At 44.7% G+C, this 26,086-nt stretch overlaps 1 long non-coding RNA gene across 1 annotated transcript in view; it reads right to left on the bottom strand.

Annotated features, from left to right (window-relative positions):
- Nucleotides 1-13,149: 13,149 nt before the first annotated feature.
- Nucleotides 13,150-26,086, bottom strand: part of LOC128097209 (uncharacterized) — a 45,036-nt gene continuing 32,099 nt past the window's right edge. The window contains exon 2 of the long non-coding RNA XR_008213810.1: nucleotides 13,150-19,390. This is a non-coding gene — a long non-coding RNA (uncharacterized LOC128097209). The remainder of the gene's footprint in view (nucleotides 19,391-26,086) is intronic.

Raw genomic sequence — 26,086 nt, 5'->3', positions numbered from 1 at the left:
TACCCTACACATATCCATCATCGAAGGTGGTTTCTTCATGCACTCGCATATAACTGCTTTGTTTACCTGCAGAAACTTGCTTGATCTATAAATAAAACCACCTGATGAAAGACATCTCCCCTGGGATACCTAATGAAAATCAAGTCTGGAAGGGTGCTTAGAACATCCCCACTGCCACCTTTGCTGAACTCATCCTCTTTTGCAGGGAGGTTTTAGGGATCCAACCTAGGGCTTCATGTATGTTCAGCATAGACATTCTACTCTGGCCCACCCAAAAGATTTTTAACAATCTCTATTCTACAAAAAGTCTCTATTCTAATGAATGAAGCCTTCACCCCTATCTGCTAAATCAGGGATTTACCTTGGACTCTTTGCTCATCTCTTAAAATCAATTTATAAAATCAGTACCAAGGAATGCAGATTCTGTGTCTCAATGTCTCCTGGATCTGGGCCTTCCCTCCAATCTCTGCACCTTAGCTGCTGGGTTATCACATCCCTTCCACAGAGTTGGCCTTAGCCCCATAGCTGAACTATGAGCACCCCCAAACCCTGTAGGTACAGGGATGTCTCCAAAACAAGGTCCGACCATGATACCCCTGTGCTGATACCATTCAGACTCTCGGTCACCCCGGGTTGAATCTAGGCTGGTTAGCCTGGCACACCAAATCTGTGGCTATTCCCATCATCCTGCCCTGTTTTCCAGCCCACCTCAACCCCCGCTTTCCCTGCTTCTTTCATGGTCTACTCCTCCTCAATCTTCATATTCAACCCAACTTCTTCTTCAGAAGCCTTGCAGCCTGACTGACATTGGTGTCCTTCAAACCTCCTCCTTAGAGTCCCTATGGGTGCCCCTCCCCCACCCTGCCGTCATGCCTGACTCCGGCATTGCATTCAATAGCTGACTAGTCTAAATACTAAAAATGCAACAGTGAACACGAGTGGGGACTCCACCATCTTGGGATATTGTTCTTCACACACTGATTTTTGGATCTCTTGGAAGGCAAGAACAGTTTTTATTAGGATTTCAACATACTGCTCAGCACACAGTAAAGTATAGCTAGACACACAAAGGTCTTGATTTTTGTCCTCCTCTTCAAGCCACTCAATGACAGGGATTTAAAAAAATACCTTCAATGTGTTGAGGAAAAGTAACCAATTAATTATTCCGTCCCCGCCTTAAATCTGTCTACCAGTGTAGTTAGTTCTCTCTCTCTCTCTCTCTCTCTCTCTCTCTCTCTCTCTCTCTCTCTCTCTCTCTCTGTGTGTGTGTGTGTGTGTGTGTGTGTGTGTGTGTGTGTGTGTGTGTGTGTGTTGGGGATTAAAATAAGGATCTAACTCAAGTTTGGTTCCCAGAACCCACATCTGCCTATGACTCCAGCTCTAGGGGTATCTGATGCCTCTGGCCTCCATAGTCACCCATATTCATATGCATGCCCACATATACACACGTACACATATTAAAACGTGAGGCTCTAAAGTGTGCTAAGCACTTGCTCTGTCACTGAGCTACATTCCCAGCCCTCCAAGCAGCAGGCATTTAGCGACACTGACATTTTGCGGTGCTTCAGGGATTGAACTAACTGTGGTGGCAGGAAGGAAGAAAGAACAGACACGAGGCACAGCCACAGGAGTACTGGGATTGGGGACATGGCGCTTGCTCTGATGCAGGGCACCCACTGCAGCCCAGACTCTCAGCATATTTATTTTGGACATTGGAGTCGAGGAGGCAGGTTTGTTATATGCAAGTGAGTTGAGGCAGGTTTATGGTATACAGTGGAACAGGAAGGAGGCAGGCTTAACTCATCTCGGTAGGAGGTCTCTGCAGGAATCTCAGACTGTAGTCATCTAAGAAGAGGAAGCTACGTTGGTAGTGTCTGCTCACACTGTCAATATTCATACTCAGACTGGAAGGAGGCTTTACCAGTCCTCTGAGTTTGATCCAGACCCATAGGTTAGAGGTTATGAGGTCCTTGACATGGCCATGTTCATGTCAATTATACACATTCCCTCAGGACTTCCTCTGTTCCCCACGACACATGGCTGCATATCCTTCACTGAGGAGCTCTACTTGCCTCTGCAGGGAAGAATATGTCCCTAACCAGCATGTCAGACATGCTGGTTGCTCCTATTTAAAGCATCAAGCTATAGACAAAGCACAAATGACTACATATTTCTAGAGCAGAATACAAAAACTCTAGGTACTACTGCCATGTAAAGAGACATAAGGGGGCCAGAGGCTGGAGCGGGGGTGGGTGTGTGTGTGTGGTGTGGGGGTGTGTGGAGGGTAGCGGTAGATCTGCAGCCCTAGTCTGCTTCCTATTGCTGTGAGAAGACACTACGATCAAATGCAGCTTGGGGAAGAACGGGGTCTATGCCTGTTCATAGCTTACAGTCCTCGCTGCCTGGCTTGCTCTTTCTCTCATGCCTCTCTCCACTTGCTCTCTTCCTCAACCCAGGGCCACCTACACAGAGATGGCTAGGCACACCCACATCAATCATTAATCAAAAATATGCCCCACAGCTGTGTCTAGAGGCCAACGTGATGGAGGCGTTTTCACAATTGGGTGCCTTCTTTTCAGATGACTCTAGCTTGTATCGAGTTGACAAAAAACAACAAAACAAAAACTTAGCAATACATATGTGAAGCGCTAATTGCCCTCTCTATTTGAGGAAAATGGACATCATCCTGTTAAGCGAAACAGGCCAGACTCAGAAAGACAAAGACTTCGTGTTTTCCCTCACATGCCGAATATAGACTTTCTCAAGACACGGAACTGGAAGAGAGGCTATTTCAGAACAGGAAGGAGACCAGCGGAAGGACAGACATGACAGAACAGGGAAGGGAAATATGTTAACGTACCTCATACACACGTATGAAGATGTCACCGTGAAGCCTACTGTTTGGTTCCATTACCATATGCTAATTGAAAATAGAAGGGTACAGTATTTGCATAGATCTGGTTAACATCCTCCCATACACTTTAAATCACACACTGGTACCTTTAGTTAATAACATGGAAATAGCTCCTAAATGTACTGCTAAGGAAATACTGGCAAGGAAAAGTCCTGATCTTGTTCAATACAGAGGCCATGTTTTTTTTTTTTTAATATCTTTGATACTTTTCGTTGTGGATTTTTTTTTTTTAATTAGAAAGGCTAGCTGGACAAACATTCCAGAGACTGTGCTGTGTTTACCATGGAGAACAGGCTGCCAGGACGGCCTACCAGAGTTCCTTCCTCTGGGGCGCAGGGCTGAGTGTACCCGTGGCCCCAGGGAGGGGATGTGGCCTTCCCATCAGGGCTGAGTCACTGGCTGCCACTTCAGCTGACAAGCGCTCCTGACCACCAGGCCTTGGAATGCCTTGGCCTCAGCCTGGAGCCTCCAGTTCAGAGTTCTTGGAATTTGAAGATGGGGTCTTGGAAGTTAGTACAGCCTTCCCGATAGAGTGGAGCCCCTTTCCTGGCCAGGATGCTGCACCTGGATGCTCATGCCCTCTCTCTGCCCTTTTTCTAACTCCTCCTATAGTTCTTTGAAATCACCCAGCCTTTGGAACCTGAGGACCTGAGAAGGCCATGCTCTCCCTCGTTCGGGTTCCTAATGTCTTATCCACCCCGACCCACCCTGCCCGCCAACCAACGTGCTTTCCTGTGTCCCCAGATTCTTGTAAGGATGAAGAGAAGAAGGAAGTGGGTACCTTCAGCTATAATCAGTCTCTCTTGGGGGCAGCGTCTCTTTGAATTTTTGCTCACAATTTTCCCCACCTCAACCTGATAAATTGCCTATGACATAAAACCTAAGGTTTTATAATTGTGTGTATGTCCAAGCAATAGTGACAGAGATAATCATGTACTGGCAGCTGAGTTCTGGGTGACAGACAAAGACTGTCATTGGTTCCCATAAGGAGAATCCATTTCACTCCAGGCAGTCACTGAACAAAGTCAGGGAGAACAGGCTAGCCCAAATGTGTTAATGTTATGATGTCTGAAAAGGCAAGGACGTCTATTATTATCTTCCAATGCTGTTGTCTGCTCTCTTTCATACACTGCCTTGCCCCCACAGGGCCCAGCTCAGCATCAAAGCACACACCTACTGCAGGTGATTGTGCATCTGAGCGTGTGTGTGTGTGTGTGTGTGTGTGTGTTGATGGTTTGGGAGCAGCTAGAGTATAAGACCAGTACTCTTTGGCCACAAGAGAGTCATAGGATGCTGGCACAGTGGCAATGGTTACGTCTTTTTCTCTTATGAGTGTGGGTATCCAGAGAAAGTTCCAAGAAATCTGGCCTGGTCAGGAAACCGCTCATCTGCCCAGTGATCATGTGACTTTGCCCAGAGCAGATTCTTGCGGGAAGGCCTGAGTAAGAGCCCCTGGAGTCTTCAGTGGGTGAGTTCAGATGAGTCACCATACTTCTTGATGTCTGACAAATTAATGGAAAATAATTCAGCTTACTGTCAGAGGTTGGTAGCCTGTGAGCCTTTGGGAAGAAGGTGAGCATCAGAGAAGTCATCCATGTCCGCTGGCTGTCCCTAGGCTTCCCTGTAGGTTCATGGCTGACTTGGGCAGCTCAGAGGTTTGGCGTCTCCTTATTGCTTCTTCTTGGTTTTTTGTTGTTTGTTTGTTTTGTATAGTAGAATATCATTTTAAGGTGTGTTACTTTTGTTTATGTTGCATTTGTTTAACTCTGTGAAACTGTATTACTGTGCCTGTCTAAAACACCTGATGGTCTAATAAAGAGCTGAATGGCCAATAGCAAGGCAGGAGAAAGGACAGGCAGGGCTGGCAGGTAGAAAGAATTGATAGAAGGAGAAATCTGGGAGGAGACAAAGAAAGAGCAAGAGAAGGAGAGGAGGATGCAAGGGGCCAGCTACCCAGCCACCCAGTCACCCAGCCACATAGCCAGTCACTGAATAAGAGTGAAAATAAGATAACAGAAGCAAGAAAAGGAAAAAGCCCAGAGGCAAAAGGTAGATGGGGATAATTTAAGAAAAGCTGGCTAGAAACCAGCCAAGCTAAGGCCAGGTATTCATAAGTAAGAATAAGCCTCAATGTGTGATTTATTTGGGAGCTGGGCGGTGGGCCCCCCAAAAGAGCAAAACCAATCAACAACAGTTTTGTTTTTTTCCTCTTCCTAGGGGAAAATCCCCCTGCTTGGTTAAATTTTTGATTGTCTCCTGAAAAAAACATGGAATCCCTTGTCATTCAAATTCTTACTCCCTCCCATGTTGGCTCTGTCTCTTACACCACACTCCTCAAATTTTGTTTCTCCTTTTGTGTAAGCTTGCAAATTCCTCCTCCTGTCCCAGCTCCCCTGGCATCTGCCTCAGCCACTCTAGTCCCCTGTCACTTCTCTCTCTGTCAGCCCCATGCCCTCCTTGCTGGGCATGGGCTGTGGTTGATGTTGGTATGTGTCTTATTCAGCGCCATGCCCTGTGCAGCTTAGGTCCTGGAACCCTGACCAGAGACCTTGAGAGAATGAGAAAGGACAGACATTTGTACAGTAAAGTTGGGATCAGGTGGGGTTCTCAAACAGCAGCGACCAGAAGCTTAGGGGAGAGGAGGAAGGTGCAGTTGCTAGTCTTTGCACACATCCATCAGTCATCCATAAACACCCATCCCTGGACTCCCGAGGAGAGCTTTGCCATATAAGAGCCTGGCTCATATAAGGAACTAGGTTTGCCAAGTGTACCATGAGTTCAAGGCCTTAGAGTCCTAGACATGGCTGTGCCCATGTCAAAATACACATTCACTCAGGACGTCACTCACCTAAGGCCTCCTCTGCTCTCTACAATCTGGCCTACCTATCCTTTACGTTGGGCTTATACTTTCCACTTTGCTACATTTGCAGAGCTTGGGAGGGGCTATAAGATATACCAAGTGCTCTGTGACGTTTGCCTCAGTAAGGATGGAGGGTCTGCTGCCATGAGCAGTAGCCTGCATGCCCATCCCTAAGGCCCAGGCATCTGGAGGAGTCCCGGGTGGTGGCAGGAATGTGGAAAGGAAAGTCAGAGAAGTTGGCTCGCTCATATCTATTCTGTATTGAGGTTTCAAAAACATTAATTTGATAGTAATAAAAAAGATGTTTACTGAAAATTCAGCGACCACTGCTACTATTTCCATGGCAAATGTGATGGTGGAGGAAATTCATAGCTCAAGTTGTCAATTGCACTTGAAGCACAGAAAAATCATCAGACCAGGAACAATTTGGACCAGAGTGGATGTTCTACACAACACCAACAAAACACAAACAGCCTATGGTCGGGAAGTGCTGAAATACCGTCTTGTTTCTGGACATTCTCAAAATGAGAATCACATGACTGAAGCTCAGAGGGAGTTCTACACAGTAAGAAACTTGTCTCTATTTCCCATGCCTCCACAGGCCTCTGAGGACTCCAACGATAGGGTACAGCCAGGTGTCTAGTGAAGTCTTATTTGGATACAGAATTGTGTGCGATCTGGCTCCTAAAAGGAGTTGGGCTTAGGGTCGAGGAACAGGAAAATGAGGCTTATGACATGGAGTCAGGTGTGGCTAGGCCTAGAAACTCTGAGTGGGATGTCGCTCATAGGCATGGTAGTTCAGAACTACTTTCCTATTACTCTGCCTGTCTCTGCTTGGCATCTACCACCGCGAGCTTAGAGTTACAGACACACATACTTATATCTCTCAGTAAGTCCATCACAGTCATTTTCCTTAGCCCCAGAACAGACCATAATTCTTTTCTTGAAAACCAAGCAACATTTCCTGTCTTGCATTCAGAGCCATGGCTTCTTAAAATGGGGCTATCACATAAACACATAACTGAATGTGTAAAAGGGTTAGGAAGTGCTGTTTCAGGCTATGCTTCAGGAGAAACCCTTAGACAGACAGTTCCTTGGGGACCACAGTGCTGAAGAGATTCCCAATAACTGAGAGACGTGAAGGCTTGCTCTCAGGTATCCCTGCAATGAGAATATGGGGGTATACCCCAACTGTAAGTTCCTCCCTCCCCCCACTCACCCACCCTCCCTGCCTCCTTCCTTCCTGCCAAGGATGTGTGTCACACAAGAGAACAGTCCCTCTGTCTGTCCCCATCTTCTAGGGACTCACATACCTTTTCTTCACATGGGAATGAGCTACCTTTTCAGGCAGGGTCAATGTCTTGTGGTTTGCAGGACCCCAGTCATCATGGGTCCCACCCAGTCCTTTGCATGCAGGACTCCAGTCATCATGGGTCCTTTGCATGCAGGACCCCAGTCATCACAGTGCCAGTCCTTTGCATGCAGGACCCCAGTCATCACGGTCCCAGTCCTTTGCATGCACTTCATCCTTCTTGCGTGGTACTTAGCTTACTGAATTGCTGGTCATTTTAGTAGTTCAAAGGAAAACAACCCTTCCTTGTAGACTCAAAGACTAATATGCAGGCATAACCTGCTGACTTTTGTACACTTCAACACCAGTGCTGCTGCAGGCATCTGAGTGGGGCACCGTTGTGTGCTGTGAGACACCCCTGTAATAGGACATTTAGCATTTTCCATCACGAGGGGACTAAATACCAGCTGTCTCCAACACCCAAGAAGTTTCCATAACAACTCAAACTGCTCCTGGCATTTCTAAATACCCCCCAAGGGTTGTGATGTGCCAGTTGAGAATACTGACTTGTGGGAAATAAATGAATTCATTTAATCTTAAATATAGTATGCTGAGTATCATCTTACTTGGGTAATATTGAAAAATAATTTACAGGCTGGAGAAATGCTTCAATAGTTAAGAGCACTCACTGCTGTTCCAGAGGATCCAGGTTCAGTTCCCAACACCCACAGCAGGGACCTTACAACCACTGGGACTACAGTTCCAAAGACTCTGGCACCCTTTTCTAGACTCTGAAGGCACCAGGTGCGCATATGATGCACATACATACTTGCAGGCACTCACACATGCATACAATAAAAAAATATATTTTTAATTAATAATTTCAATTAGTAAGCAATACAGTTCCTTTGTAAATTATTTTTAAATTAAAAATGTTTATGTATATGAGTGTTATGTCAGCATGTATGTATATGCATGATGTGTGTGCCTGGTGCCCTATGGGGACAGAAGAGGGTCTGGAACTGGAGCTACACATGGTTGTGAACCACTGTATGGGTCCTGGGAACTGAACCTGGGTCCTTTCCAAGAGCAGCAAGTGCTCTTAACTGCTGAGCCACCTCTCCAGCCCCAGAACATCTCCTTTGTAATCAAATATCATAGATAAAGCTGAAGTGTCTATGGCTACCCATATTCAAGTTTAATCACTTTCACACTTTAAACCACTGTATCTTCATATTGATATAGTAGGGTATTCTTGGTGTGTAGGTAGCTATGCTTATTTGCACATTGGGGTTTTTAACTCCAAAATGAGTCTTGGCTATTTTTCCATGTCGAAACAGAGGAATGCCTTGCTCTTTGTAACTGCTGGACAGTATTTTACCACAACAGAGCATCTCCTAGCAGAGAGCCATAAAGGAAATTGTTACCCCGAATAAGGCGTTGCCTCTGATCTGGTCACAGGACCAGATCAGACAGAAGCTGAGGTCATCTTGAATCATGCCCTCTGCCATGTGACTGTTGCTGAGTAGATGTGAGCAAACATCTGTTCACATCAGATAGGAGACTGACCATGGAGAGAGAGAGAGAGAGAGAGAGAGAGAGAGAGAGAGAGAGAGAGAGAGAGAGAGAGACTCCATCCACATCCAGCCTGCTAAACCAGTGAGTGTATTGGGCTTATTTGCAGAAGCCTGGGTGACTCCTGGGCACCTCTCCTTTCCCCATTTTCCGGACACATCGGAGGCTAATGTGGAGAGCGGTGTCTGTACATGTCTTTCTTAGATTCCTCCCTTGTGTGGTAAGTTCTGCCTGGGAAAACAGCTGAGACTCAGTTGCACATCTTATCACCCACAGCAAAGACCAAGCAACTCCACCTCAGCCTGCTTCCAATCCATTCTCCATGTGCTATTTCCAAAGTTTGCAATCTATTTTCTCATTCATCACCCATTTGGGGGGATATTCCTATACTCTAGTGACAGTTTTTATTCATCAAGGATGCATGCTACTCCATACCATGTAGAGGAATATGACCACCTAGGTTCCCCATGAATATGCACCATCCTCAGGTGGCTCAGCCTTGGTTGTGTATCTTATTTCGCATTTTTGGGGGCATTCATATTTGGCTGCCATTAAGCAAGGAGATATACCCTTCTCTACCACATAAGGAAAGGTAGCCATATTGGAATTGTCCCCCAGGAACACCCCATTAATAAATGGATCAGTCTCAGCTGTACAACTTATCACCTACAGCGGGGGCCGTACAAGCACTCCTTGTAAACTCAGTCTTCCTGTTCAGGTACCAATTATATTATGTGACTTTTCCTAGCCAGCTGTGAACAGATGTTTGTTTAACCCATATAAGACATGGCCAACAAACAATTCCACCCAAGTCTAGCTCGGGGGACCAATGACTATTGGGGTTACTTAAAGGAGCATGGGTGCTGTGGGATGGTCTGTATGGCAAATGTGTTACTGATTGGTCAATAAATAAAACACTGATTGGCCATTGGCTAGACAGGAAGTGTAGGCGGGACAAGGAGAAAAATAAAACTGGGAAGTGGAAGGCTGAGTCGGAGAGACACTGCCAGCTGCCATCAGGACAAGGAAGATGTAAAGTACCGGTAAGCCACAAGCCACGAGCAAGGTATAGATTAATAGAAATGGATTAATTTAAGCTGTAAGAACAGTTAACAAAAAGCCTGCCACGGCCATACGGTTTGTAAGCAATATAAGTCTCTGTGTTTACTTGGTCGGGTCTAAGTGGCTGTGGGACTGGCGGGTGTCAGAGATTTGTCCTGACTGTGGGCCAGGCAGGAAAATTCCAGCTACACATGAGTGACTCTCAGCTTACATCTCCACAGTCAGTAAGTTATGGTTCTAAGAAAGCAGGACTGGTGACTACCACTCTGCTTCCTGCTTCTGTAACAAAATAACTGAGACTGAGTGGCTCAGTCATCTTTCCGTTACTATAATAAACACCTGAGATAATGTGTAAGGAGGAAAGTCTTGTTTGGGCTCTGCAATTTTGGAGGTTTTGTTCTAATGAGTGGCCTTGTTGTTTTGGGGTCTGTGTCAAGGTAGCCATTGTGACAGAGTGCTCAGGAGAGCAAAACTGCTCATCTCTTAGCCAGAACGAAAAAGAGAGTCCCACCCCCATTCAGGGAATACCCTCGATGACCTAAAGACAACCTACTAAACACCATCTTTTGAAGGTTTAATCATACCTCGATGGCATCCCTCTGGGGATCAAGGCTTTAAATCAGGGACCTTAGGGGAAATCTAAGATCCAAACTTAATGCTGGTTAACTTACAAGCAAAATATCAGTTTATTTTCACTCATGGCCAGAGGCTGTGAAGTCTGGGAGCCTGGTGCCAGCATTTATCAGGAGCCTTGACACTAGATCAGAACGTGGCAGAAGAGGACGTATGCGAGCCGGGGACACAGAGAGCTCAGTTTTAATAAAACCACTGCTGTGACAGCAACACTAATTCATCCTTCATCTAATCATCTCCTAAAGGTCCCAGCTCCAGGCCTGTCACGGTGGTGATTAATTTCAACGTGGCTTTAAAATGAACATTCGAACCAGAGCAATGATTTCCCCCTTGTTTCTTCAATCAAAATATGAAGACAATTGTTTTCCTTGGTATATAATCCTGGCTCGGTGACTTGAGTACCTAATATCAAGCGGGCATCCCTTGCATTCAAACCATTCACAGTATCCCCAGCTCAGTTTATAGGTGAGAAAACAGACCTGGAGAGATTATATGGTTAGCCTGAGGCAAATCAGTTAGGAAGTGGTACCAACACAGCACTTGCTTTCTGGTAATAATTATGACGCAACATGTCAATCCAACAGTATGAGCTGAATTTCTAGGAGGTGCAAGGACAGTACTGAGCATTAGGAACACAGCAGTAAACAAAGGCAAGACTTCTTCCAGTATAGACCTGGCATATTAATGAGGGGTGGAAGCAAAGACCCAAATAAACGAATATATCTTACTGTTTGGGGCACATTAGGTTCTATAAATTAACACAAAGCAAAATTAAGGATTAATAGGTTGTAGGAGGGACTTTGAATGTCTCTGATGTTGTGACATTGAAGCAGAGACCTCAATGAAGCGAGAGAGAGAGAGAGAGTGAAATTTCAGATGAGCTGGTGCTGCAGGCTGTATTAGTAAGGGTTCTTTATAGGAACAGAACTGACAGAATGAATATCTATATTCATATAGTTCTGTTTCTCTCTATATATAAATTAATATATTTATATATAAATATGTAAATATATGTATATGGGCCTTATTAGAATGGCTTATGGGCTCTTAGGCTGTAGTCCAGCTAGTCAAAAAATGGCTGTCTACCAATGAAAGGCCCAAGAATTCAGCAGTTATTCAGTCTATGAGGCTGGATGTCTCAGATGGTCTTCAGTATAAGCTGGAATCCTGAAGCAGTAGAGGCTAATGCCACTGAAGGATGGACTTACCGGTGAGAGTGAGAGCAAGCTTCCCTCTTCCATGTCCTCCATACAGGCTGCCACCAGAGGCTGTGGCCCGGATCAGCCACCTCAAAAGATCCAGATTAAAGGTGTATCTTCCAACCTCAGGAGATCTGGATTAAAACTGGGTCTTCCCATCTTAAATAATTTAATTAAGAAAAAAATCCCTCACAGGTGGGGTTTTACTTTTAGGTATGGTCAAATTGACAAGCAAGAAGAGTCATTACACAGGTAGCGGGTAGCAGGAGGAAGAAAGAGGAAGTCCACGGAAGAACCTGGTGAATTGTACAAGGATTCCAGAGGACCAGATGGAACCTCATGGGAGTGAACACTAGGAGGGAGAGAGACACCATCACTTGAGGTTTCAAGGGTAGGGTTAGGATTTGGGTTTCTGTTGGGGGTGATGGGGAGTCTTTGGAGAACTTGAACCACACAGTGGTATGATCCACTTTGGGTTTTTATAGCTTCATTCTAGCTCTGGTGTGGAGAAAAGACTGTAGGCAGGTGTTTTAGTTTCTTTCCTTGTTGCTATGGAAAAAACACCCCAATAAATGCAACTTAAGATAGAAATGGTTAATTGGCTCCCATTTCCTGTTTACAGTCCTCTTGACTGGGAAAGCACAGATGTAGCAGATTGAGGGAACTGATGGCATTACATCTGTACCTGAGAAGCCGAGAACGATGGTTGCATGTGCTCAGTTCCCTCTTCACCTCCCATCCAGTCTAAGCCCCACCCCATGGTAAGATGGGTCTTCCCACATCAACTGACATAACCAAGATACTTCCTAACACAGGCATGCCAGAGGCCCACCTCCCAGGTGATTCTAGATGCTGTCAAGTTGACATGATGGAGTAGAATCAGGGTCATCGGAAAGATGCTACCAGAGGAACTCAGGGAAGAGAATGGAGCCGCCCCGGACAAGAGTGTTGAACTCTGGAGAGGATAAGAAGGTGTGGTAGTTTGAGTGTCGTTGGCCCCCTTAAGCTCATAGGGAGTGTCACTATTAGGAGGTGTGGCCTTGTTAGAGTAGGTGTGGCCTTATTGGAGGAAGTGTGTCACTAAGTGTGGACTTTGAGGATTAAAATGCTCAAGCCAGGCCCAGTGGCTCTCTCTTTCTGCTTCCTGACAATCTGGATGTAGGACTCTCAGCTACATCTCCAGCACCATGTCTGCCTGCATGCAGCCATGCTCCCCACAATGACGACCATGGACTAAACCTCTGAACTATAAGCCAGCCCCAATTAAATGTTTTCCTTTGTAAGAGTTGCCTTGGTCATGATGTCTTTTCACAGCAGTAGAAACTCTAACAAAGACAATGAGTTTTATAGCTACGGGTCTCAATGGGTTTAATAGGGATTTAGTTTACTAATTACTATGTGTAAGTCACAGTTCTCTGAGGAACACAGCAACACATAATGTAGATAGTGTTTACTCTAAATGTCTTTCTCTGAACCCTGCATGCTGCCAGGAATGGCTGTAAACTTTGTTTTTATTAATTTTCTTGAATGTTAGAGGGGAAGGATGCTTAGAAATTGGTCAAGCACAGATTCCAAAACCTTCCTCCAATTCATAACAAAGAGAATAAGGCCAGAAAAGGCTTAGTATTTTATTTAAAAGTTTATTGTTCAAAAATTATACTAGGGAGGGGGCTGCAGACATGGCTTAGTGGTGTAGAGCACTTGCTGCTCTTGCAGAAGCCACAGGTTCAATTCCCAGCAGCTACATGGTAGCTCAACCATCCTAACTCCCATTTCAGAAGATCCAATGCTCTTTTCTGACCTCTGTGGGCACCAGGCATGCTTGTGGTACACATATATAATGCAAGCAAAACATTTGTACAATAAAATAAAATAATCTGTTACTAAAAAGTCATTTAGGGGCTGAGAAGATGGCTCAGTATATAAAACATTTGCTGCCCAAGTATGAGCCTAGAGCTTAGACTACCTTGAACCTACATGAGTTGGCTGAGCAAGATTCCTGGAGGCAAACTAGGTAGTTATATTAGCAAACTCTGGGTTCAATGAATAAGGTGAAGAGCAATTGAAGAAGAGTCTATATTAGCCTCAGGCCATCATGCACACATACAGGTATGCACACACACTTATATGTGCCCCTATACATATGAACACACATACATGCATACCATACACACACACAGATACATGAAAAAAAAGTCATTTGTACTTCCGAGTCTTAAGCTCCTGTAATTTGAATGTTAAATGTCCCATGAAGGCCCATGTATTGAGGGCTTAGTGTCTACTATGGCAGTACTGGGTGGCAGCAGAAACTTTAGGAGGTGTGTGGCCTTGTGGGTGTGTAGCAGAAGGGGGTAGAAAACTCCCCACCTCTTGCTCACTTGCCCACCACGAAGTGAGCAGTTTTGCATGGTAATACACTTCCCACCATAATGTGTAGCCTCACCACAGGCCAGAAGCAGAAGGGCCAAACATGGCAATGCCTGGAACCCCCAGAGCTCTCTCAGGTGAGTTAGCTAGTCAGGCATTTTTTAGGAAGTTCATTAACACATGAACAGTTCACACGTCCAGTTCCAGTTTTCATATAACAAGAGAAATGAAGCTTTTATTTATTCTAAGGAAGTTGGAGTTGGGCAGAAGTAAAAGGGATGATTAAAGACTTGCCCGAAAGACCAGTGCATCAGATGAATCCAGTGCATCAGATACTGGAAACTATGATTAAAAATCAGATTAGGAAACAGGCTCCAGGCTCCAGCAACGGAACAGTTGATAAAGTGCTTGTCTTGTAAGCATGAAGACCAGAGTTTGATCCCTAGATCACATTTAAAAAGAACAGGGGGTGTGATGACGCGCTAATTCCAGTGATGGGGACACTGAGACGGGCACATTCCTGGGGTTCACTGGCTAGCTAGCCTCACTGACTTGGGGAACGTCTAGGGCAGTGAGAAACCCTGTCTCAAAAAAACCAAAACCAAACAAAGCACCAAGGAGGAAGATGCTAGAGGAACACACACACACTAAGGCACACACGTTCACCTGTGCCAACGTGAACACAGGAGAGGGAGGGGGAGAGAAGCATCCTAGAACAGCCGGCACAACAGGAAAAATTATTTGCAAATGATTTCTAAAGCGGGACTTATACCTAGAATATATGAAGACTCACTTTACAGCCCAATAATAAAAAGACTAATAACCCAAATGGGCATTTCTTTAAAGAAGTTATATAAATGGTTTGAGTTGCTGAGCTGGCTAAGTGAGTTAAAGGCACCTGATGACCTGGGTTCCGATCCTAGAACCCAACCCACATGGTAGAGGGAGAGAACTGGAACCTGAGTTATCCCCTGATTTACACACACACACACACACACACACACACACACACACACACACACACACATCATGACACATGTCACTATTACCCTTCTCTCTACCTACCCACATACACACCCATGAACACACACACAACACACAACACACACAACACATACATACACATACACACATAAAATAAATGAAATTTTAATGTGTTTAACAAATATGTGAGAAGATGCTCAAATTATTAATCACCAGGGAAATGCCAATCACAACCACAATGACATACCATATCCCTCTATGATGGCTGCAATGGAAAGGACAGATTGTAGCAAACATTGATGAGGATGGAGAGCTATGAAGGTTCATACACTGCTGGTGGGATTTGTTGGGAAAAGGACATAGCAGTTCTTCAGAATGTTAAACTTTCCACATGACCCAGCGATTCCTCTCCTAATTACCCCACAAGAGAAAATAAAAAATATGCCACATAAGAGCTTGTGCGTGCATACAAATGACTGCAGACACATGCTGTTTGTTGCAAGCACTGTTTAGAGCTTCCTCCTCCACCGAGTCTAGTCTCCCCTCTGCTGGGTTCCACTGTTCTGAGCAGTGCTGAGATTCCTCAGCTGGGAAAGCCACGCCTCTGCCAGGAACTCCTGCTGTCTTCGGGGCTTGCTGGGGCTTCCCAACACTGCTAAGGGCTGAAATCACAGGGCCCTCCAGAATTCTTGCCTATCCAGGTCCCTCCAGAGGCTGCTTTAGCTGGTCTGAGCAGCTGCTATGCAGACCTTTTTTTCTACAGGGCCTAACAACACTGGAATAAGGGCTAATCATTTGCCTGGGGATGTACCCCCTCTAATTTATTACATAGTCTTCTCTTCTCCCTCCTACCCGATGTTGTTACCATTATTTAGGATGCGTATGAGGTTTCTTTTGTTCTTCCAAGCTGTAACCTCTTTGCAGCAAAAGGCGAGGATGCAGTAGCCAGCACAACCTACGGCTTTGGGGTTCCATTTTCTCATTATTTAAAGTCTTCTTGATCAAAGGGAAAGTGACAATGAGACCCTTGGACTCAGAGAAGTCGGAAGTGAGTTGGTACCCACAGGGGTGTGTACAGCCTGGTTGTCTGAATGCTGGCCCATCAGACTTTGGAGACAGCAGACTGCCAGCGCTGCTTCTCAGCCTTTCCCACCTCCTTTGTAGCTGGATGCTCTCAGCTAAAGAAGGCCAGACGCCAGCATTCTCCACAAGTCCTGTACGTTTCAGAATCTAAGACGGCACTGTCTGCAACTAATGCTTTATCCTGCCACCTGCCAGGTGGAAAGGGTGAGGGTAAATAGCCAGCCCCGTACTTCTCCACCAGCTTTTAGAGAGAGAGAAGGAGCAGTCCTCTGTCACCTGTGAAGGCCAGGTTTCAGAATGTTACTCTATTACCTTCTTGTGAAAATTGCCCAAAAAATGTCGTTAAGCTTAGATGGCGTTGGTTTAAAGGGCACACAGACAAAGCAGTATGTGTGTGGGTTGTGTGGTGTTTATGCAGTCATGGGAATGGTAGCCATGCATCTGAGACCAGATACTCGTAGTGTTGTGGCTGGAAATAAAACCAGAAGATGGAAATAATTTTCTGTTCAAAGATGGATGGTCAATAAACTTCCTGGCTTATAAATTTTAAAATATCATGTCATTGACAGCTAGATTAGCAACAGCTTATGGCTCATTTGACTGCAGGCAGGGAGCTGCAGAAGCATACATACACACATATTTATATGATGCAGAGTGTCTTACCAGACATTTAATCTAAGGAGTGTCCATAATGCGTGCAATGCAATGCACAGGGCATAGTCTGCTTGCTTTCAGATCCATTCTTCATGCTTCTCCTAATGGCTCTGCGTTACAGGTGCCGACCCTTGCAAACAGGTTTCCCAGGCTTGCAGGTCAGGGAGGCTACTGTTGGAATCAGTCTATGAGAACCGCTGGAGGATGGGAGAGAGGGAAAGGCCAGACGTCTTTTGCTAAGCCTGTGGGCCTTGAATGTGCCACTGATTCTAACTATGGGATGGCTCCAGTCAGGAAATCTGCCCTGTCTCCAACTGCTGTCAGTGACCCCAGTAGACTCTGATTGTTCCTGTCACACAGACTGGGAGTGACTCCTGCTGCCACTAATCTGAGCGTCTCTGATTCTGTCATCTGTGTAAACAATTTTCCACTTTAAATCCCATCTTGACGACATGCATACTGATGATCACTGCTGCTCTGATTCAGTGGTGATCAACGCACATGTGACTGAGAAGACCCTCAGTCTGTGAAAGTGCAACTATTTTTAATGCAGCATTCTGCAGAAAGAGACAAGCAGCGTCAGGAAAGGGTGAATCTGGGTGGCATGCTGATTCAGCGCAAGATTGGTTTCTCTAGTCCGAGTCACAGGACATCCCTGTCCCCTTCCCTGGTACTCCAGAGAGTTACACTACTTGCACTTTTCTAAGACACTCCTTCCAAATCCTCATCCTATCATTCAGGGTGCACAGCTTTATCTGATGGACATCCTGGGGCTGTTTCCTGCCCCCTTCTCTGATCATGGTCTCCATCATGTAGCAGGCTGCAGGCAACATTCTAACTCTTGAGTTCTGAGAACATCAGGTGCCAGCTGCCAGCTGGGGAGAGGGGCCCTGTGCCTCTGTTTTCCTGTGACTCTTTGATGAGCTCTAAGCACATCTAATACTGAAAATTGTCCAGAATGACATCTTTCTTATACTATAACATGGTTTTCCTTTAACATGGTCAACTATTACCAATTGAGATCGGGTACATTCAGGGTGGTATAGCCATAGACACGGACAACTATTATCATATCCCTTAAATAGGGATGTGGTTACCAATTTACTGTTATTTCTGGTTAGCTGGTTGAGGGTTTGTTCTTCATCTGTGGAAGTTATAGTCAATTGCCAGTAACATTTTAAAATGCCTAAATGCTCGTGAATTCCACTATCTTTTACTCAGCACATTCGTATTGTGAACGTAATGGTAATAGTGAATTAGAAGCCAATGAATGACTCTGATTCAGAATGGAATTACTCCTCTATTGTAAAGGAAGAACTCACATCCATTCTGGAGCTAGTATGTGTACTGACTTCCTGCACTGGCCCAGAGGAATGAGATGTTGGTAGTTACAGTAAAAGGCATGCTCACAAGGACGCCAGAGCTTGGCAGTAGTTATATCTTATTCATAAATGGTTTCCATCATTACTTGGAACATTGTTCCTGAACCCTTGCCTAAAATCCTTTCCACTGCTAATTGCAAATTCAGAAAGACTGGGGGTTGGGGGCTGCACTTGGCGACAATCTCTAAAGGGCTCTCAACTACAGCGTGTCACCTGGGGGAGGACTACCTTGCCTCAGAAGTGTCCAGGACCTTCAACTTCAAGAAAAGCATGCAAAAGGCCTAGGACTTCAGACATGGGACCCTGGAATTGTACCTACCCGGACAGTAAACAAGTATTTGATGAAAGATAGCAGATTAAACATGCTTGATTTCTCCTAACCAAGATGATACTAAGATAATAGCAAAAGCACTTGAAAAATGACACAAATCCAGGGGTCTCACGGCAGAGAAGTGATTTCAAAGAGTTTCTGGAGGTGGGTGGTGGACAGAGGAATTTTGACAGGAGGACCAGGGATGCCAAACCTGCATTGTATGAGTGAGGGCTGGAGGCTAAAACCCAGACGGAGATCTTTCACAACGCAAACTCTGGGAGCCCAGGTAATCTGTAAACATCAGCTGAGTGAACAACAGAGCTGGACCGGTGGTGATTAATAATACCCCATGGACGAGCAAATGACCTATTGGCAGCCAGACAGGACTCACTCTACTTCTGTGTACCCAGCCAGATGGAGAGGAGTAACCTCTAACACCTCACTCTCCTCTCAAAGATAAGACTCCATATACTGGTATTTGGAGTTCCCTGTTAAATATCTGGGTCTTTACCTAGTTATCAGAGTAAAAGTAAAAGCAACAGATGGTTACATCGCATTGTAACAAGTGCATTATGTATTAGTTCACTTACTAAAGTCTGGAGTGGCCAGTGGTCGGACTCCAGGAGTCCCAACAAATCAGGTCTGTCCATTAGCCCCGGAAATCAGTGGGAAAGTAATAATGGAAAATCAGGGAAGCATTTTGACCAGGAAGCAATTTGACCAGGGAAGACAGAGATGAAGCACTAAGTCTTCTGGGACCTGACAGCAGCTGTAGGGCTAGGGCGAGGAGAAATTGTACATCACATGCATAATTAAGCAGCCTCCATCAGTCTGTGGTCCACCTCAGTCTTCATTCTACAGGGCAATTCTGGAAAAGTCCTTATCAGCGGAGAGGACAAGCCAGTTCCCATGAGATGGTTGCTCCTCGGTTCCCAACATAGGAACATTGCTTCCACTTAAGGGTGATCTCATCAAGGGGTGACCTGCGAGGCTTTACATTCCTGGAATCCAAGGTGACTTCAGGTTCAGGACAGACTGGAGACTTTCGGGCACCTAGGCCCTGGAACAGGATGCTGTAAAGGTAGATAGTAAAATATCTTAGTTATTCTTATCTTCGTGTCTTTAGACTGAAGAAGGTTAGATAATTTAGGGCTGAACACCCTGTGTTGCTTATTTTTAGACACTCCTCGAAGGACCACACTCCTGTGTGGAGTAGAACAGGAGGCTGACATTTGACCCAAAGTAAAGGAGACAGACACAAAACGGAAGAGAAAGGCCGGGCTTTACGCCCCTTTTAGTTCCCTTGAAGGCTCAAGTGAGGAGACAGTGAACTTTTAGCAAAAGCAGGACCTCTTGTTGTTAGGCTGCTTCACACAAGTGAGAGATGGTGATAAGTCACCACATAGGAAAGCTATCAAAGAACATGGCCCACCCAAGTACAAAAGAAAATGGAGTTGAATTAGAATCAATTTCAATATCTGCAATAAAAGCATCTGAAGGGGCTGGAGCAATGGTTCTTAACCTGTGGGTCGCAACCCCTCTGGAGCTGACTAATCCTTTCACTGGGGTTACCTAAGACCACTGGGAAACACAGATTTTTACATTATGACTCATAACCGTAGCAAAATTACATTTATGAAGTAGCAACAAAAATAATTTTACAGTTGGGAGTCACCACACCATGAGGAACTGTATTAAAGGGTCTCAGCGTTAGGAAGGTTGAGAACCACTGGACTGGACTGACAGCTCAGTGGTTAAGAACACCGGTTGCTCTTCTAGGGGACCCAGGTCCTCAGGAAACTTCTTCAGGGGAAAAAAGAAAGTATAAGATTGCTCTGGTGCCTTCCAGTCTCTAGTGTTGCTAAGGATGTGTCAGACACAGTCCAAACACTTGCTCTGTTGATAAGAACCGATCTGCCTCCTGCTCCTGTGAAGTGGATCTAAGCACCTTGTTTACAGGTCTGGAGAGATCACCCAGAAATGTCTGAAGAAGTCAGGAATGATTGCTTGTATGGAGAGACAGGAAACCACTGGTGTTATTTATTTTCTTAACAAGGCATATGATAATTCTGACAAACTTTAAAAATAATGAAACATGGGTTATACAACTATAAAAAAAAAAAGCCAGTAAAAACTTCTCACACAGCTGGTCCAGGTTCTGTCGCCCCTGGGGAATGAAGACAAGGACATCAGGAACTTCTAGAGCTGGCCTGACTGCTATTGACTGGAGGGGACTCAGCCAGGTTCCATGCTTTACAGTCATCATGTAAATGATAGATGCATGGTTTATGATTTCTTTGGATAATTATAATTTTCAAAGAGTCATATAATGTACACTATAATGTACATTCCAAATGCCAACTCAAATATGTCATCGAAGTCCAGCAGAGCAAAATATAAAATCAATAATTCTCTTTGTAAGTAATAAAATGCTTATCATTCATTTTCCCCTTTGCTTCTGTCTAGTTAATATTATAAATTCCAAATATTAAATATGAAGCACAATCATCCTCTAACCACTTGTCGGTGACATCCGGTTAGGCTTCTACTTTGAGGGTTTTGTTTTGTTTTATTTGTTTGCTTTTAATCCTCATGGAACAGAAAGAGAAGTCACTGTGGGAAGCTCAGTTTGCTCAGAATTTTATCATGGGCAACAATAAAATCTTGTTTTATGAAATTACATTTCCAGAAATGCATTTCAGATTATTCAAATCTGTTCTACATTGACTGAGTAACAAGGGCCACTAGGAATCCATTCACTCGAGAAGAATTTTTTTTTTTTTTTTTTTTGGTTTTTTTTTTTGGTTTTTTGAGACAGGGTTTCTCTGTAGCTTTGGAGCCTGTCCTGGACTAGCTCTGTAGACCAGGCTGGCTTTGAACTCACAGAGATCCATCTGCCTCTGCCTCCCGAGTGCTGGGATTACAGGCATACACCCTCCATTCCTGGTCCAAGAATGTTGCTTTCTGGCTTGTTCAGCTTCTTTTCTTAAACAGTCCAGGCTCACCTGCCCAGTACTGGCACCGCCCACATTGGCCGAGCCATCCTACATCAATTAGCCACCAAGAGAAAATGCCCCACAGACATGCCCACAGGTCTGATGGAAACAATTCCCCGGGTGACATTTCCTCTTCCCATGTGTCAAGTTAACAACTGAAGCCAACTGTGATACCATGACACACTCAGGCCAAGGAACTCCAGTAGCAAACCTGCACAGACATAACTTGACTGTAAAACAGAAGGGGACATAAAATCCCCACACCTGAACTGCCTTCAGTCTTGCCAAGGCTTTCACTACAAAAAATAAAAATAAAAATCTGACCTCTTGCCTTAGACCATTTGTGCTACTCTAAAAAAATATCCTAGACATGGGGACTTATAAAACCTAGAAATTGAGTTCTCACAGTTCTGAGGGCTGGAGAGCTTAAGATCAAGGTGCTGGTTAAGGTTGTTCTGTTTCTGAGATGCTCACTTGAACACTAAATTACTCTAGAGAGGAGAGACCTCGATGTCTTCATGTGGCAGAGGCAGAGGAGCAAACACCCAACTCCCTTCCTCATGTTCTTTTATCATGACACTAATCCATTCATGAAGGCTGAGCCCTTGTGACCCAAGCGCGTCCCCTAAGGCCTGGCTTCCCAACACTGCTGCTTAGGGGATGAAGATTCCAAATATGAACTTTGAATGACATACTCAGACCATAGCACCTTGAAAAACAGCATTGTATGGGTCATGGTGAAGGCATCCCATAACACAACACACAGCAAAGCTTCCTTCAGAGGCCCTTCCCCGATAATCCCTTCGCTTACTAGGGATGTTTAGACCCAGATCTCTCTTCTGCCCCCATCACTCTCTGTCCCCAGTCACCCTTTTCTCTCCTCTCTCTCCCCTTTCCTTTCCAACCAAGTCAAGCCTTCAACTTCCAGCCCAGTTCTCACCCTCTCTCTCTTCAGGAGACTCTGAACCCTTGCCGTGAGGTTGACCTCCCATTCACATCCCTATTGCAGACAAACCAGAGAACCTTCCTCCAACCCACACACTCTGAAAGGTAGAGAAAGATAAGGAGTTCTAGAAACGTCTTACTGGACTGATCTCTCTTGTTATCAACCAAAATGCAAAAGTGGACACTGAAAGAAATCAGCAAAGAAACCACCTACCAAAACAACAAGGATCTGTTTTCCAAAGAGAAGAGGTGGTGGGGAGGGGCAGCCAAAGAAAAGAAAAAACCATGATGGAGCTACCGCTGTTTGTGCACATCTGTCTCACATCTGTTTTTACCATTGGATTACAGAGACCATGGCACACATTGTCAAAGTCAGAACCTTTTGTAGTACCTTAGCAGACATAAATGCATTAATGAATGCGTGAACATGGAAAATGAATGCTTTGAGGCTTCCGGAGGGGTCATGTGACAGTCCTGGCTCACTGTTGTCTCCAGCAGCTCTGGAGCTTTCTTAGAAGCTGTCCTGGACTTCACTAGCTGTTTTAGGGACCTCCCCTGTTGCTCCTCTTGTAAGTGGGACTCTACAGAACAACATGCCCATCACCCAGCTTCTTCTGCAATCTGTAACCCCATTATGAAGTCAACACTGTGTCTGAGCTTATTCCAAATTTCTTGAACCCACACCCTCCTGCCTAGGCTTGTTGGCTTCATAAGCCAATATTTCCTTCACCCCCTCTTGCTAATAATGTAAATTAAACTATATCAAAGTATAAACCATTTTAGAAGGTCAATTCATAATATTCACAATGCTTACAGTTCAAAGTCAATTTTTAAAAACATACCATAAGTGCTATTGCAAAGAAATCATTCCTAACCCACAGAACTGCTAACACGTGGTGTCTCCCATGGGCGCTCCCTGGTAGTCCTTCTAGCTCTCCTCTCAGCATGTAATCCTCATGCAGAAATCCAAGCTTCCTCATGAGTCAACCCTTTGCCCAACTCTAAACTCCATTTGATGCCCCAGGTCTAACCCTATAATTATCCGCTGCTTCTGTCATCCTCGACTGCCTCACGCTCACCTCTATCCCTTTGTCTCTTCCTGGAGCATCCCCTCATATGGGGGCTTTTGAAATTAGACTAAACGCATTTTGCATTATGATATGGCTACAAAGCTGTAGGGCCATGGAGTGGAATGGGGTGGTTTGAATGAGAATATCCCGCATAGGCTCATCTCTTTAGATGTTTGCTCTGCAGTTACCGGCACTGTTTAGGAAGGCTTAGGAGGTGAATGGAGGAAGTATGTTACTAGGGACATGCTCAGAGAATCTATAGACTCCTGATGCTCCACGTTAGTTATCTCTGAGCCCTGCTTTCTGTTTAAGATATGAACTCTCAGCTGCCCCAGCACCATGCCTGCCTCCTGCCATGTTTCCCCACCATGATGGTGATGGCCCCTTATCCCTCTGGAACCATAAGCCCAAATAAACCCCTCCTCCTATAAGGTGCCTTCATCATACGATTTATCACAGCAACAAAAAGGTGGCTAGTACAAAAACAAAACAAATCAAACAAAAAACCACAGTGACACTGAGATACCATCAATACGCCATATAAAGAGCATATAATTCAATATAATCCAATGGCTTTTTGGATAGTCACAGACATAAATGATCAATGCCACAATGATTTTAGACATTTTCACCACCTCAGAAAGAAGCCTCCAACCTTCTCGCTGTCACCTTCCCAAGTCCCCATCTCATCCTAGCCCTAAGCAGTCACCATCCTCTTTTCTTCTCCATAGAGCGCCCTGTTCTGAACATCTCATGCATGGTGTGGTGCATCACAAAAGGCCCAAGCTCTCATTCTCCAGACCAGCTCTGCAGAGAGAACGGGGCAAGGGCTAGGATCGGCTGGGAGGCCAGGGAGAACCATGAGGGCGACAGTCAGGCGCTGTTGTGAAGTCACGAGTGCTCAATGATGAATCTCTGGGCTGCAAATAAGAACACTGGGCCACAAACGGCTTACACAACAGAGACACGCTGTCTGTTAACAAGAAATCTGGAGGTAGGTTAGGCGAACATTGACCGTGTCTCACCCATGTTAACAGGGACCCAAGTCTTTAGCTTTTGCTCCATCAACTTAGAGTACTGACTTTTGTACCAAGATTTCTCCCTCTTTGTTGCAAGACGCTGTTGCTTTCCAAGGCATCTTCTCTTAATATAATTAGTTACAGAAGCATGTATCCCAATGACAGAGGGCACAAAGGGTCTATTTGCAATAGATATCTTACATGAGCCCAAATATTCTGAATATTAAAATGAACCTACAGCCGGGCGGTGGTGGCGCACGCCTTTAATCCCAGCACTCGGGAGGCAGAGCCAGGCAGATCTCTGTGAGTTCGAGGCCAGCCTGGGCTACCAAGTGAGTCCCAGGAAAGGCGCAAAGCTACACAGAGAAACCCTGTCTCGAAAAACCAAAAAAAAAAAAAAAAAAAAAAAAAAAAATGAACCTACAAACTGATAAGAGACAAGTGAGTCCACAGAAAAATAGTCAAAGGATAAGAAGCAAAAGTTTGCAAAGAAGACATCCAAATGGTCCTAAACTTACAGAAATAAATAAAACTGTTCAAACTCACCTGTACTATACATGGTTAGAGCCTTCCGATTCAAACTCTCCTATGACATTAACACGGAGTGAGGGCTTCCCAATCCAAGCACTCTTCTTACATGCATACAAACTCCTCCCTTAATTCCCACAGCAGCTCTCGTGGGAGGGACTGTTATTCTGTCCACTTGACAGGTGGGAAAAGCCCCAACACTCTCAGCAGTGAAAATGTAACCATGCCATTAGTTGGCAACTTCAGTGAGTTTGGCTTCAGAGTCTGCGGTCTGAAGAGCTAGTCAGATAATATCCAATGACATAAAAAATGAGAGGAAAGACTTTGACTCATATATATTGCCACATGGAATAAAAGTATGATTTACTTCAACTTTGGTGGAAATCATCTATTAAAATTTAAAATACGTAAAATAAAAACTATCAGTCTCACTTTGGACAGTGTATTCAATAGAAATTAAAATAAGAAGGGATATCTACTGAAGATTATTTTAACAGAAAAACAATTTCTTTAGCTCCTGGAATTAAATCTATTTGTTTATCCGCTGCAACTGTTGAATGGCACGTGATCAGCCATGCCAAGATTTATTACTCTCAATATCAATCAGTCTTGTTCCATTAAAATATTTTTGTGAGCTGGGGAGGTGGCTTAGTGGTTAAAAGCATTGGCTGTTCCTCCACGGGATCTAGATTCAATTTCCAGCACCCACATGGTGGCTCACAAACATCTATAACTCCAGTTCCAGGGGAGCCAATGGGCTCTTCTGGCCTCAGCAGGCACCAGGCAACACATACATGTACACAGACATACATGCAAACAAAATACCCATACACATAAAAGAGATGAATACAAATTAAAATTCTTCAGTTTTTATATAAATTTGCTATAAATTTCATCCCTCCAGTCAATAGCAAGACAATATTACTTTATTTCTTATAAACAGTCTTTTTTCCTGTTCTTCTTTTAAAATTTTTTTTTCAAGACAAGCTTTCCCTCTGTAGGCCAGGCTAATCTGGAACTCACTCTGTAGACCAGGCTGGCCTTGTAATTGTGGCAGGCCTCCTCCCAAATGTATGAGCCACCAGTCACTCAGCTGTTGGCATAAAATAATAAATACAACAACAAAATAATGTTATTCATTTCTAGTTAATACTGCCTACAGAAAGTTATAATCGCCGGGCGGTGGTGGCGCACGCCTTTAATCCCAGCAC

Source organism: Peromyscus californicus, unplaced genomic scaffold (assembly GCF_007827085.1).
Source record: "Peromyscus californicus insignis strain IS unplaced genomic scaffold, ASM782708v3 Scaffold_11__1_contigs__length_118956290, whole genome shotgun sequence".
NCBI lineage: Eukaryota > Metazoa > Chordata > Mammalia > Rodentia > Cricetidae > Peromyscus > Peromyscus californicus.
Note: the sequence above shows the minus strand (reverse complement) of the source record. Positions and strands in the feature narration are given on the sequence as shown.